The sequence below is a fragment of the Rosa rugosa genome, chromosome 2, assembly GCF_958449725.1.
Source record: "Rosa rugosa chromosome 2, drRosRugo1.1, whole genome shotgun sequence".
Classification (NCBI taxonomy): Eukaryota; Viridiplantae; Streptophyta; class Magnoliopsida; order Rosales; family Rosaceae; genus Rosa; species Rosa rugosa.
The window spans coordinates 21296702-21308993 of record NC_084821.1 but is presented as its reverse complement, the minus strand read 5'-3'; the positions used below and the strand labels follow the sequence as shown (position 1 = coordinate 21308993).

Here is a 12292-nt window from a genome sequence, read left to right as displayed (position 1 = left end):
TGAAAGAATCAAAATACCAAATGACATTCATAAAATTATGCAAGTATTACATAGTCTCAGCCAACAATCTTTTTGTACTTTTCCACTATAAACACATCCTACTGAGAAAGAAAAAGTCTATATAACTAAACTAATCTATTCTTCTCCAAAGCAGTACTGTATCCAAAGCTTGCAAGATATCTCGGAACTGTCAAAGAAAAAAAAACAAAACAAAGCTTATCTCAAACTCCATACAACTTATATATTTTATAAACTTAAGTGTATATAACATTCTTACCTGCAAGTGCTTGGCTGCTAGCTTATCGACCAAATAACAGGGCTTCTATTTCATGGCAATATCCACCTAAACTTTTCCCAGCAATATGAAACCAAGCTTGTCAGCAGAAAATTTTCCTTCATCAATTTGTTGACTCGGTTTGTACCAAGAGGTTGCTGAGCCATTTACAAATTTAAATGCTCCTTGCTTATATTATTTCGTAGCTGTCATATGAATCAATTAAATACATTAGAAAATGTTTATATAAAAGATGAATCACTTCAACTAACTAGTCAAATAAAGCAAACATCAAAGGCAATCGTCAGACATATTATCAAATTAGTTAAGAAAACTAAACTCTTTTAAGGAAGCAACAGGATACTAGTGATTCAATGAAAACCAAATGAAAGTTGCTTCTAAATAAGACATTGGAACATTCCAGCAATAACATTCATGCATCAATGAACATGTATTGTGAAGGATAATCATTGCCTCATTCACATAACCAATATATCAAAAGAGTGAAGAATATACAGCCAAAACTCTAAATCCTACGAATCAGCAAATAACTACTGATTTGAAACCAACAAATCAACTAAGAGAACATAAAATAAGAAGTGAGGGAGGGAGGGAGAGAGAAAGCAACCTTATAAGTGGGTCTAAGAGCTGCTTTTACAGCCAACGTAGTTATCCTTGAACCTTCTAGCAACTTGATAATCAACCAATAGCAACAAAACTGTACAATACCCAATTATAAGAAGTTTTAGAATGTGTTCCAGAAAAAATTCTTCTCTATTGACTCACTAGTGTTCTTTGAAGGTGTAAGCATAACAAGAACACAAAAGGGATTAATTATAAGAAGAAACCAAACCAGAAAGTAAAAATTTAGAGAACTTATGCCCAATATAATCAGAACCATCATTGAACACTCTAAATAAATCAAAACAAAACACAATAGTTAACTGGGTTTTCAATTTGCGCCCCGGTTGAGAAGAAAAATAAACAATTGAAATTTAGAAATAACCAATTAAATCATATTGAAGGGAAAAAAAAAGTTACAAGACTATAGATGCGATTTAGGGGTTACCACAATTCAATTTGACAAGGGCTCATCTTATGTTCTGGGCAATGGTGTGGCTGTCCACTAATGAGACCGGGTACCTTGACGTTTTTGCAGTCGCGAACTGCGGCTCAGCGATGCTCGCCGTCTTGCTTTTAACAATATCTCCAATCTATGATTAAACATAGAAGATAACTGTCAACAATCACCAGTAACCTAAATTCAAATTGAGAAACAGAAACCTTAACCCCCAATTTCACATTCTCGTACCCTGACAAATTAATCCCAAATTACTATCCTAACTTTTAATGAGATCAAGAATGTTCAAGAACCTAAATCCAAGTCACCTATTACATAGAGCGAACAAGAAAAACGAGAAAGGAAGAGGAAGATCGATGACTTACCATTGTGTTCCATGACAGAACGAAAGAAAAGAGAGTGATAGAAGATATGAGAGACTGACGGGCTTTTCCGAACTTAAAAATAGTTTTAATTTTACAAAGGAGGGAGATGTGGCGCTCTTTTATTTTGGAACCCCGCTCTTAGTCTTTTAAAAGCCCGCTCTTCCCTCATTTACTTATTTCTAATCTCTTTCATAGCGTTTACAAAAGCAACAGCTATTATTACTTAAGTTAATAGCATTTTGAGAAAAAACGCTATCACTAAATGCTATCAATACACACTTTTGTTGTAGTGCACCAAGTGTAAAGCCTGTAGGACATAAATGGGTCTTTGTCAGAAAGCGTAATAAGAAGAATGAAGTCTTAAGGTACAAGGCTCGCCTTGTGGCGTAAGGTTTCTCACAACGCCCTGGAATTGATTACGAGGAGACATACTCTCCCGTAAGGGACGTTATAATGTTCCGCTACTTAGTTAGCTTGGTAGTTTCCGAATGACTGGAAATGCAGCTCATGGATGTGGTTACTGCATATCTCTATGAGGATCTTGATTCAGAGATATATATGAAAGTGCCTGATGACCTTACATTACCCAAGTCAAGTGACTCTAAACCACGGAGTGCGTTTGCAATTAGGTTGAAACGCTCACTTTACGAATTGAAACAATCCGGACGGATGTGGTATACCCGTCTAAGTGACTACTTGATTGGGAAGGGATATAAGAACGATGAATTGTGCCCCTGCGTATTTATAAAGAAAACAAGTCCCGGATTTGCAATTGTAGCTGTATATGTCGATGATATGAACATAATAGGTACTCTTGATGAAATAAGAGAAACCGCGAGCTACTTGAAATCCGAATTTGAGATGAAGGATCTTGGGAAAACTCGATTATGTCTAGGCCTTGAACTAGAACACCGAATTTGTGGAATACTGATCCACCAGTCTGCGTATGTCCAAAAGATGCTCAGGCAATTTAACATGGACAAAGTGCATCCTACTAGCACTCCCATGATCAGTCGAAGTTTGGATGCAAGGAAAGATCCATTTCGTCCAAAGGAAGATGACGAAGAGGTGTTGGGAGCTGAAATTCCCTATCTAAGTGAAATAGGCGCATTATTGTACTTAGCCCAATGTACTCGACCAGACATTGCATTCTCAGTGAACTTGTTAGCTAGATTTAGCTCAGCGCCAACGCAGCGTCACATTTTCCGATACCTAAAAGGGAACCATTGACTTGGGACTATTCTTTCCCTACAGAGAGACAAGAGGGACCGCAGATGGAACTGCAATCCCTAAAGGAAATGTTGATGGCAAAAGCGTCACTCACTACACCGAAATGCCAAATGACGTTTTGGTTGGTTTTACTGATGCTGGGTACCTCTCTGACCCACATAAAGGTCGTTCCCAAACTGGTTATGTATTTATCATTGGGAACAAGGCGATATCTTGGAGATCAACCAAGCAAACCCTTGTGGCTACCTCCTCGAACCACTCAGAGATCATTGCTCTACATGAGGCGGTTCGTGAGTGTGTATGGTTAAGAGCTATCATTACACATATTCGATGGACTAATGGTTTGAGTTCTACCACTGAAGAACCTACTTGCATTTATGAAGATAATGCAGCTTGCATCGAACAATTGAAGCTAGGATATATCAATTAAGGGTGATAATACAAAACACATATTGCCAAAGTTTTTCTACAATCAGCAACAACAGGCCCTCCTCAAGATTCAAGTGAATCAAGTAAGGTCTGAGGAGAATGTGGCAGATTTTTTCACCAAATCATTGCCTAAGGCCATATTTGAGAAACATGTGAAAAGCATAGGAATGCGAAGACTTTCCAAGCTCCCTTGATTAATATAAGGATCAGGGGGAGTCTAACACACACATGTCATCCTCAAATGTAAAAGGTGCGTTGTGCTCTATTCCTTCGACCAAGGTGTATTTTTTTGTCCCACAGGGTTTTTTTATTGTTACTTGGCAAGGTTTTTACTGAGGCAACAACTCATGCACCATTTCATCTTTGACTTGGCACAAGAGGGAGTGTTAAAGGAAAAACACATTATGTGCCTTCGTCAAAGTGACTGACGGAGAGGGAATCAAGAAATTAGCGATTACCATCAATCAGCAAGGATTACTGATCAATAAGCATTTACTGTCATCATTGTAATTGATATTTCCGTTGTAATTCTCTCCCTATATAAAGGGACCATGAAATGAAATGAGCAGACCAATTCCAATTCCATTTTACTTTTACAATATTTCATATATTTTTGGTGGCTTTATGAGGGAAAAAAAAAATTAGGTGGCCTAGTGAGTAATAAAGTTATTAAAAGTTGTCTTATTTGTCATTGGCCTTAGATAATAACTTTTTTATTACTCCCTTGAGGGATTGGTCCTTATATATAGCTTTTGTGTTAATATTCGGCTTAAAAAATGATATAACATTTAAGTCAGAATTGAGAGAACGCGCCTCACGCGCCAGATGTTTTCACGATTTTTTTCTTACTCCGTCCTGCGGCGCGTCTGAGTGACATTGTCATCAGACAGGCTGTCTTGATATGTTGTTCATCGGCAACGCAAATGGGGTTCTTAGTGGCCTTCTTGGCTCAGAGTTTCAAGGCAAGGTTGGTCGAAGAAGAGCGTGAGGTGATTAGTAAGGGGTGGGGTTTTAAGGGCGGATTGAAGCAGTGGTGGCTGACAAGATCGATACGATCAAAATGGAGGGTGGTCTGAGGATGTGGAAACCGGTCTGCGAGATCGGGTCCCTCCTATGCCCCTCCATTGGCCGTGATGGAGTAGCTCGGTTTCAGAGACAATAGAGTGGCCGGCCCGTCGTTGGTGTTCGACGCTAGGAGGAGGTCTGGTTTGGCGGAGCAACGAGAGTGGAGTGACGGTGGTTTACTAGATACCATGACAGGAGGGGCGAAACGGGAGTGGATCAAACCAATGGTGCTTCAGTAGGGGTGTTGCAGGCCTGGTGATGCTTGGCAGGCCTGGGCTATGGCTAGTAGGCTTCTGACACCTTCCGTTGACTTGACCTTAGCCTTGGACCTATTTGGGCTTTGCTTGTGTTTTTGTTTTTTTTATTTTTTTAGTTTTAGTTTGCTTTGTCCCTTTTAGTTTTCATGGTTTTCTACCATTAATAAATCGCTACAATTTCCTGGTAGATCGCGGTGAGCTTGGTCCCGGTCTGTGTATTTGTCCGCTTTAGGTTGTTGGAGAGTTCCTTGCATGGGCAAATGGCAGTAATGTGTTTGCTTTAGGTAGAAGGATAGTTCCTTGCTTTGTCAAATGGTCGCAGCCTTCTAGTGGCAGGGTGAAACTAAGTGTTACCGGATTTATATTCTAATGGTAACATAGTAGGAAAGCTGTGCTATTTGGAATGATGCTTGTTTGGAATAGAGTTATATTTCCGGTATGTCATCACAATTGTGAAGCGAATGGAGTAGCCAGTAAAACACTCTTCGTTAGTTGGTGCTTGTTAGAATACATTGTTTTAGTTGAGACCCCTCTTATTATCTCAGGAAGTTCTCTTGATGCGTATTATAATCTGGGGTATAGGTTCCATGTTCCCCATGTATTCTATGTAAAACCATAATTACATGCTCACAACATATGCACAACAATCATAAAAGGATCAAGGCTTACCTTCTGCAATTACTGTCATGGATTCCATCTTATGCAACTGCTTAACTCGATCACTGAATGTGGTCTTCTGTTACTGACCAACTTGCTTCTCAATGGACAGAACTTATGCAATAGTCGTGGTAGTAATCAGGGACCCATTCATCTGTATATATATGAGACTTAAACCTCAAGAAGCTTCCCATTAAAGCATTCCTTATCGGTTTAGGTTTCACTGTTAGATTCCTAATGTATCACAACTTGTAGCCTTTCTTGTAGACTAAGCAATGGATTACTATCCTTAATGAATTGATACACTACTTCATTAAGTCACTAGTATTGATTTACTGTTTGTATCCATGTTAAACTAGGATTGATATTAAGCTAATCATCAATTACTTTATGATGATATGTGTTATGTCCATATTTGATCTTACAATCCCCCCCTTGGACTCACACATATCATGCTCGATGATTTGCACCAGAGAACATCAAAACCTACTTAACTTACTGAAGTGCGCACCAGATAACAAACTCAAATCGAAAATCCATTCCAACATGGTCATATCACAGTTACTTATGCAGAGCAAGAAACAGTATACATTTTAACAAAAACCACTAACACAAGCTTATGCAATCCACATATGTTCAACCAGAAGTGATACAATATATGTTAATGTGTATCAACAAGTAAACATATATTAGGTCCTACTTTATGTTTCTAAAACCATAAACTCAAGCAAATTCACTGAACACTGATGGCTTAAAAATATTGCTTGAACCTTAAAATCATGCTTCACATGATTTAAGCCATCTGATAGCAAGTATAACTTTAAAATACAAAATCGACAATTTTCAGAACATTCAACATAAAACTGCAGCAATAACCAAAATCTGAAAAGTACCTCAAATTCAATTGATAACAATAAACTGTAATTACAAATGAGTTGTGATAAATAAAACAAAAGATCACAACTGAAAAGCACAAGAACTCAGAAACCTTAGAATTTTAATTGCTCCAACTGGACTAACTCTCTACTGAACCTAAGCATCTAAATTAGCTAAAACTCCAATGCTTGCTGTATGCTTCTAGAATGCTGCTACTGACAAGGCCTTGGTGAAGGGGTCTGCTAGCTGTGAATTCGTGTCAATGCTCAAAACAGCTATTTCACCATGCTTTACTCTTTCTCTAACACTATAATATTTTAGATCAATATGCTTAGAATTATTTGATCTTTTACTGTTCTTGCTAAAGAAAACTGCAGCCTCATTGTCACAATAAATCACAAGTGTGCCAGCCACAATGTGACTCAATACTTTGGTTTGCATCAAGAAATTTCTGATCCAAAGTCCTTCACACACAGTCTCATATATTTCAATAAATTCAGCTTGCATGGTGGAGGTTGAAACTAGAGTTTGCTTCATGGTTTTCCAAGCAACTGCACCTCCTGCTAGCATGTACACATATCCACAAGTTGACTTCTTGGAGTCTGGATAATTTCCTGCGAAATCAGAATATGAAAATCCAACAAGTTTCAGATCCTCCACTTGCCTATAAACTAGCATGTAATTCTTGGTTCTCTGCAGGTACCTTAAAATTTTCTTACCAGCTACCCAATGCTCATGGCCTGGATTGGATTGAAATCTTGATAAAATCCCTACTGTAAAAGACAAGTCTGGCCTAGTGCAGACTTGTGCATACATGAGACTTCCTACAAGTCTGGCATAAGGCTTTGACTCCATATTTTCTTTCTCAACATCACTTTTGGAACTTTGCTTCTTGGTTAGTTTATCTCATTTGGACATGGGGACTTCTCCAGCTGCACACTTCTCCATACCAAACCTCTTTAAAACTTTAATAATATAATTATATTGAGACAAACCAAGTAGTCTACGTGCCCTATCTCTTTTAATCTCAATGCCTAGTACATAGGATGCTTCTCCTAAGTATTTCATGTCAAAATTCTTTGATAGAAAGCTCTTGGTGTCTTTAAGCAGTTTAATGTTACTGCTAGCCAAAAGTATATCATCGACATAGAGTACTAGGAAAATAAAATTGTTCCCAACTGTCTTCAAGTAAACACACTCATCAACAAGATTTTCTGTAAATCCAAAAGTAGAAATCACAAAATCAAATTTCTTGTACCACTGTCTAGAAGCTTGTTTTAGGCCATAAATTGATTTTCTTAACCTGCATACTAAGTTTTCACTTCCAGCTTGCACAAAACCTTCTGGCTGCTTCATATAAATCACTTCATCTAGTTCACCATTCAAAAAGGCTGTCTTAACATCCATTTGGTGTAGCTCCATATCAAAGTGAGCAACTAAAGCCATGATTATTCTAAACGAGTCTTTTGTAGAAACTGGAGAAAAAGTCTCAGTAAAGTCAATGCCCTCCTTCTGTGTAAAACCCTTGGCAACTAATCTTGCTTTATGTCTCTCTACATTGCCATTTGCATCTCTTTTGGTTTTGAAAACCCATTTACAACCTATAGGCTTCTGGTTGGGATCAGGTTCAACTAATTCCCAAACCGCATTTTGACTCATGGAATTAATTTCTGCTTCCATTGCTAGCTGCCATCGATGAGATTCACTACTTTCAATGGCCTGGTTAAAAGTAGTTTGATCATTGTCCTCTACACAGTCCATTTCAATTTCTGCTTCTTGCAGATAAACAATGTAGTCACTATCTCCCCCCCCCCCCCCATAAGTTAGTTTTCTTGCTCTCTGTGATCTTCTAGGCTGAGGATTGTCAGTTACGTGGTCAGTTACTTGACCAGTGACAGTTACTTGGTTAGTGACATGACCAGTGACAGGTACTTGACCAGTTACTTGGTCAGTGACATGACTAGTTACAGGTACTTGACCAGTTACATGGTCTACATGTACTCGATCAGTGACTTGTCCAGTGACAGTTACTTGGTCAGTGACATGGTCAGTTGCTTGACTAGTTATAGGTACGTGATCAGTTACTTGGTCAGTTACTCGACCAGTGACTTGATCAATTACTTCTTGTTCTAAAGGCAATGTTACACTTATATTCTCATCCAACACAATTTCCTCAAAATCTGAGGATAAATCCTCAAGGTTTGTATTGTGAACTTTTCACTTAGAAACTTTACTTGATGTGTTTCAAAAATTCTAGGTGAATGATAAGCAGAATATAATTTATAGCATTTAGATTTATCTGGATAACCTATAAAATAGCAACTAACTGTCTTAGGATCAAGTTTATTCAAGCTTGGATTATAAATCCTAGCTTCTACATGGCATCCCCAAACATGGCAGTGATGAAGACTAGGTTTCCTGCCACACCAAAGCTCAAAAGCAGTATTTTCTATGGCTTTGCTAGGTGTTCTGTTGCAAATATAATTTGCAGTATTTAAAGCCTCACCCCACAGAAATTTAGGCAAACCTGTTGTACACATCATACATCTAACCATGTTCAAAAGAGTCCTATTCTTTCTTTCTGCAACACCATTCTGTTGTGGGTTATAGGGTGTTGTATATTGAGCTTTAATTCGATTGTCTTGCAAAAACAAGGCAAATGGACCCTTTTGTTGGCCGGATTCAGTGTACTTGCCATAGAACTCACCTCCTCTATCTGATCTTACGTACTGTTTTGATTTTCTTTTCTAGTTGATTTTCTACTTCAGACTTAAAGATTTGAAAAGCTTTCAATGCTTGTGCCTTTTCTGAAAGTAGATAAACATAACTGTATCTAGAAAAATCATCAATGAATGTGATAAAATACACATTCCCACAGATAGTTTGATGCCTAAATGGTCCACATATATCAGTGTGTATGAGTTCTAATAAATTTTGGCTTCTATATGCAGTCTTCTTTCTAGTATTAGTTATTTTCCCCTTAAAGCATTCAACACAGTCTGTTAGATCAGAAAAATCAAGTTCATTTAGGATGTTGTTTTTCACCAAAATTTTCAGTCTCTCTTTTGAAACATGGCCGAGTCTTCTATGCCATAAAAATGCAAACTTTTCATTTTTTTTGGTTCTTTTAACACCTGTTAAAGTGCTAGTACTGTTGGTGTTATTTTCAACAAGTAAAATTTCTTGTTGAGCCATTGAACAATTTAACTGTAAATAATCATTCATAATAACACCAGAACCAATTTGAACAGAATTTTTAGAAATAAGAATTCCATTACTATCCATAACAAGTCTACAACCAGATTTTACTAAAAGAGAAACTGAAACCAAATTCCTTCTCATGGAAGGTACATAAAAAACATTGTCCATAACTAATAATTTTCCTAATCCTAAATCGAGCTTTAAGGTTCCAATAGCCTTGACTGCCACTCTCATGCCATTGCCTACACACAGGTTCACTTCATCACTTTTTGGGATTCTCCTCCTTATGAATCCTTGCAAAGAATTAGTAATATGAATAGGTGAGCCTGAATCTATCCACCAAGACTGTGGTTCAACATTTATAAGATTAATTTCAAAGGAAAAAACTGTATTAGAAAAAATCTTACCCTTTTTGCCTAACCAATTTTTATAGCCAGTGCAGTCCTTTTTCATGTGTCCTACTCTTTTGCAAAAGTAGCACTTGAACCTAAATGACCTGTTTTCCTTGGCCACTACAGCTGTTGAACTCTTAGTTATGGCTTTGATAGGCTTGAGCTTATTCTGGGGCTTTTTCCTTTTAGGCTTCTCAATAAGGTTAATGGTCGTAGCAGGTTTCTTTTCTTCCTTGATCCTAGATTCCTTATCCACACAGATGGATATAAGTTCATCTAGAGTCCAGTTTCCCTTTTGAGAGTTGTAACTGGTCCTAAGATGACTAAAACTGTTCGGCAAGGAATGTAGTGCATAATGCACTACCTGCTCATCCCTAACCCCCATCAAGAGTTCCCTAAGTCTGCCATTTATATTGATCATCTTCATAATATGCTCTCTAACTCCCTCTGAACCCATGTACTTCAAATCATGAAACTCTTTAGTCAGCCTAGCTGCTTCTGCTTTTTCACTTTCTTTAAACTTAGCACCTATGTGTTCCAGAAAATCTGATGCTAGCTAGCTCAGGCTCTTCAATACTTCCCCTGACAGTCTTAGACATAGAGGTTCGAATGAGGTTCTTAGCCATTCTATTGGATCTATGCCACTTCTTGTAAAGATCAGTTTCCTTCTTAGTGCTCTTTTCAGTTAACTCTTCAGGTTTGTCCTCAGTGAAGCAATTGTCTATGTTTCATGCATTCCCATGTAGTTTTCTACGGAGTCTAGCCAAGCTCTATAATTTGTTCTAGTTAACATCAAGACACTGTTCAAGTTCATGTAAGAGTTACCTAAGGAGCAAAACAAAATTCATGTGAGTTCTTAATTTTGTAAAGAAAATAACTTTAAGTTTTCTGTGTTTTATTTAGCTTTAAGCAATCAAAACAAGAACATACAGAAAACCTAAACAAACCATACTTGCATTCATGTCAGTCCATAACAAAAAACAATGTTAAGCAACACTTTTGAGCAGAAGCATAACATCCTGGAGTTCTTTATCAATATGCCATGTTCAATGAAAACAAGTTATCCAAAGAAATTTATCCACATCTTTAGACAGAAGAAAATTTTCTAAGTATCCGTATTTATTTTCATCAAGCATGCATACTGCTGTTTTGTATTCTAGAACCATACTTGACCACTTCTTTGGAAGATAAAACTGAAGCATAGTTTTAAAACACAAAACACAATTTCAGTTTTGTTACTCGATCAGGTACAGTTACTTGGTCAGTTACTTGACCAGTTACACGTACCTGATCAATGTTTTCTGCCAACATCAATGAAGGATGCTTTGTGCATCATAATCACTTATGCCAACAGAAAACCACAAAACATATGAGCTCTTTTACTTTACATTCTATCCAGATTCATCCTTGTAAGAAAATTAAGCTCTTGTATCTGTCAACTTAAACAACGTGTAAACAAAATCTGGGAGATTTTTGTTCTTCATACAATTTTACACAATCACAGATACAATACCATATCATCAATCAATTCAACGTGCATATTCAAGCATAACCAAAATTGATTCGATTCCAAGAAACCACAGAACAATCAAGAAATTGTAAATTTCATCCGGTCACCATCTACTCTAGCCTAACGCACGCTGGGAATGCAACTAGGGTTTTTGAGCACAATAAAAAACTCAATTATCATGCTATGAATCGAAATCAATTTCACAGAAAAACCTGTTTTTGCTTTTTCCCCAATTTGCTGCTAAAAAATCATAGCAAAAGCGTGAATTTTATAATTAACCAGATTCAGCAGTCGACTTAAGTAACTTACCTTGATCAGGTACCTGACCAGTTACTTGGTCAGTTACCTGGTCAGTTACTTACTTGGTTAGGTACCTGATCAGTTACATGACCAGTGACTTGGTCAGTAACCTGATCAGTTACTTGACCCGTAAAGCAAAAACCCTTAAAAAAATTTATGTTTGTTTTGCAAAACCCTAAAACGATTTTTTCATATTTGTGAGCCTATGCTCTGATACCAATTATAAAACCATAATTACATGCTCACAACATATGCACAACAATCATAAAAGGATCAAGGCTTACCTTCTGCAATTACTGTCATGGATTCCATCTTATGCAACTGCTTAACTCGATCACTGAATGTGGTCTTCTGTTACTTACCAACTTGCTTCTCAATGGACAGAACTTATGCAATAGTCGTGGTAGTAATCAGGGACCAATTCATCTGTATATATATATGAGACTTAAACCTCAAGAAGCTTCCCATTAAAGCATTCCTTGTCGGTTTAGGTTTCACTGTTAGATTCGTAATGTATCACAACTTGTAGCCTTTCTTGTAGACTAAGCAATGGATTACTATCCTTAATGAATTGATACACACTACTTCATTAAGTCACTAGTATTGATTTACTGTTTGTATCCATGTTAAACTAGGATTGATATTAAGCTAATCA

At 37.3% G+C, this 12292-nt stretch overlaps 1 long non-coding RNA gene across 2 annotated transcripts; it reads right to left on the bottom strand.

Moving 5' to 3' along the window:
• Positions 1–1858, bottom strand: LOC133734440 (uncharacterized). Of its 2 annotated transcripts, none has more exons than XR_009858292.1 (5): positions 1721–1858; positions 1344–1488; positions 903–992; positions 278–480; positions 1–187 (listed from the first exon to the last, which is right to left on the bottom strand). It is a non-coding gene; the product is annotated as an uncharacterized LOC133734440 (long non-coding RNA). The 2 variants fall into 2 exon arrangements; XR_009858291.1 differs by having other exon boundaries at positions 1344–1511; positions 1721–1834.
• Between the last annotated feature and the right edge of the window lie 10434 nt (positions 1859–12292).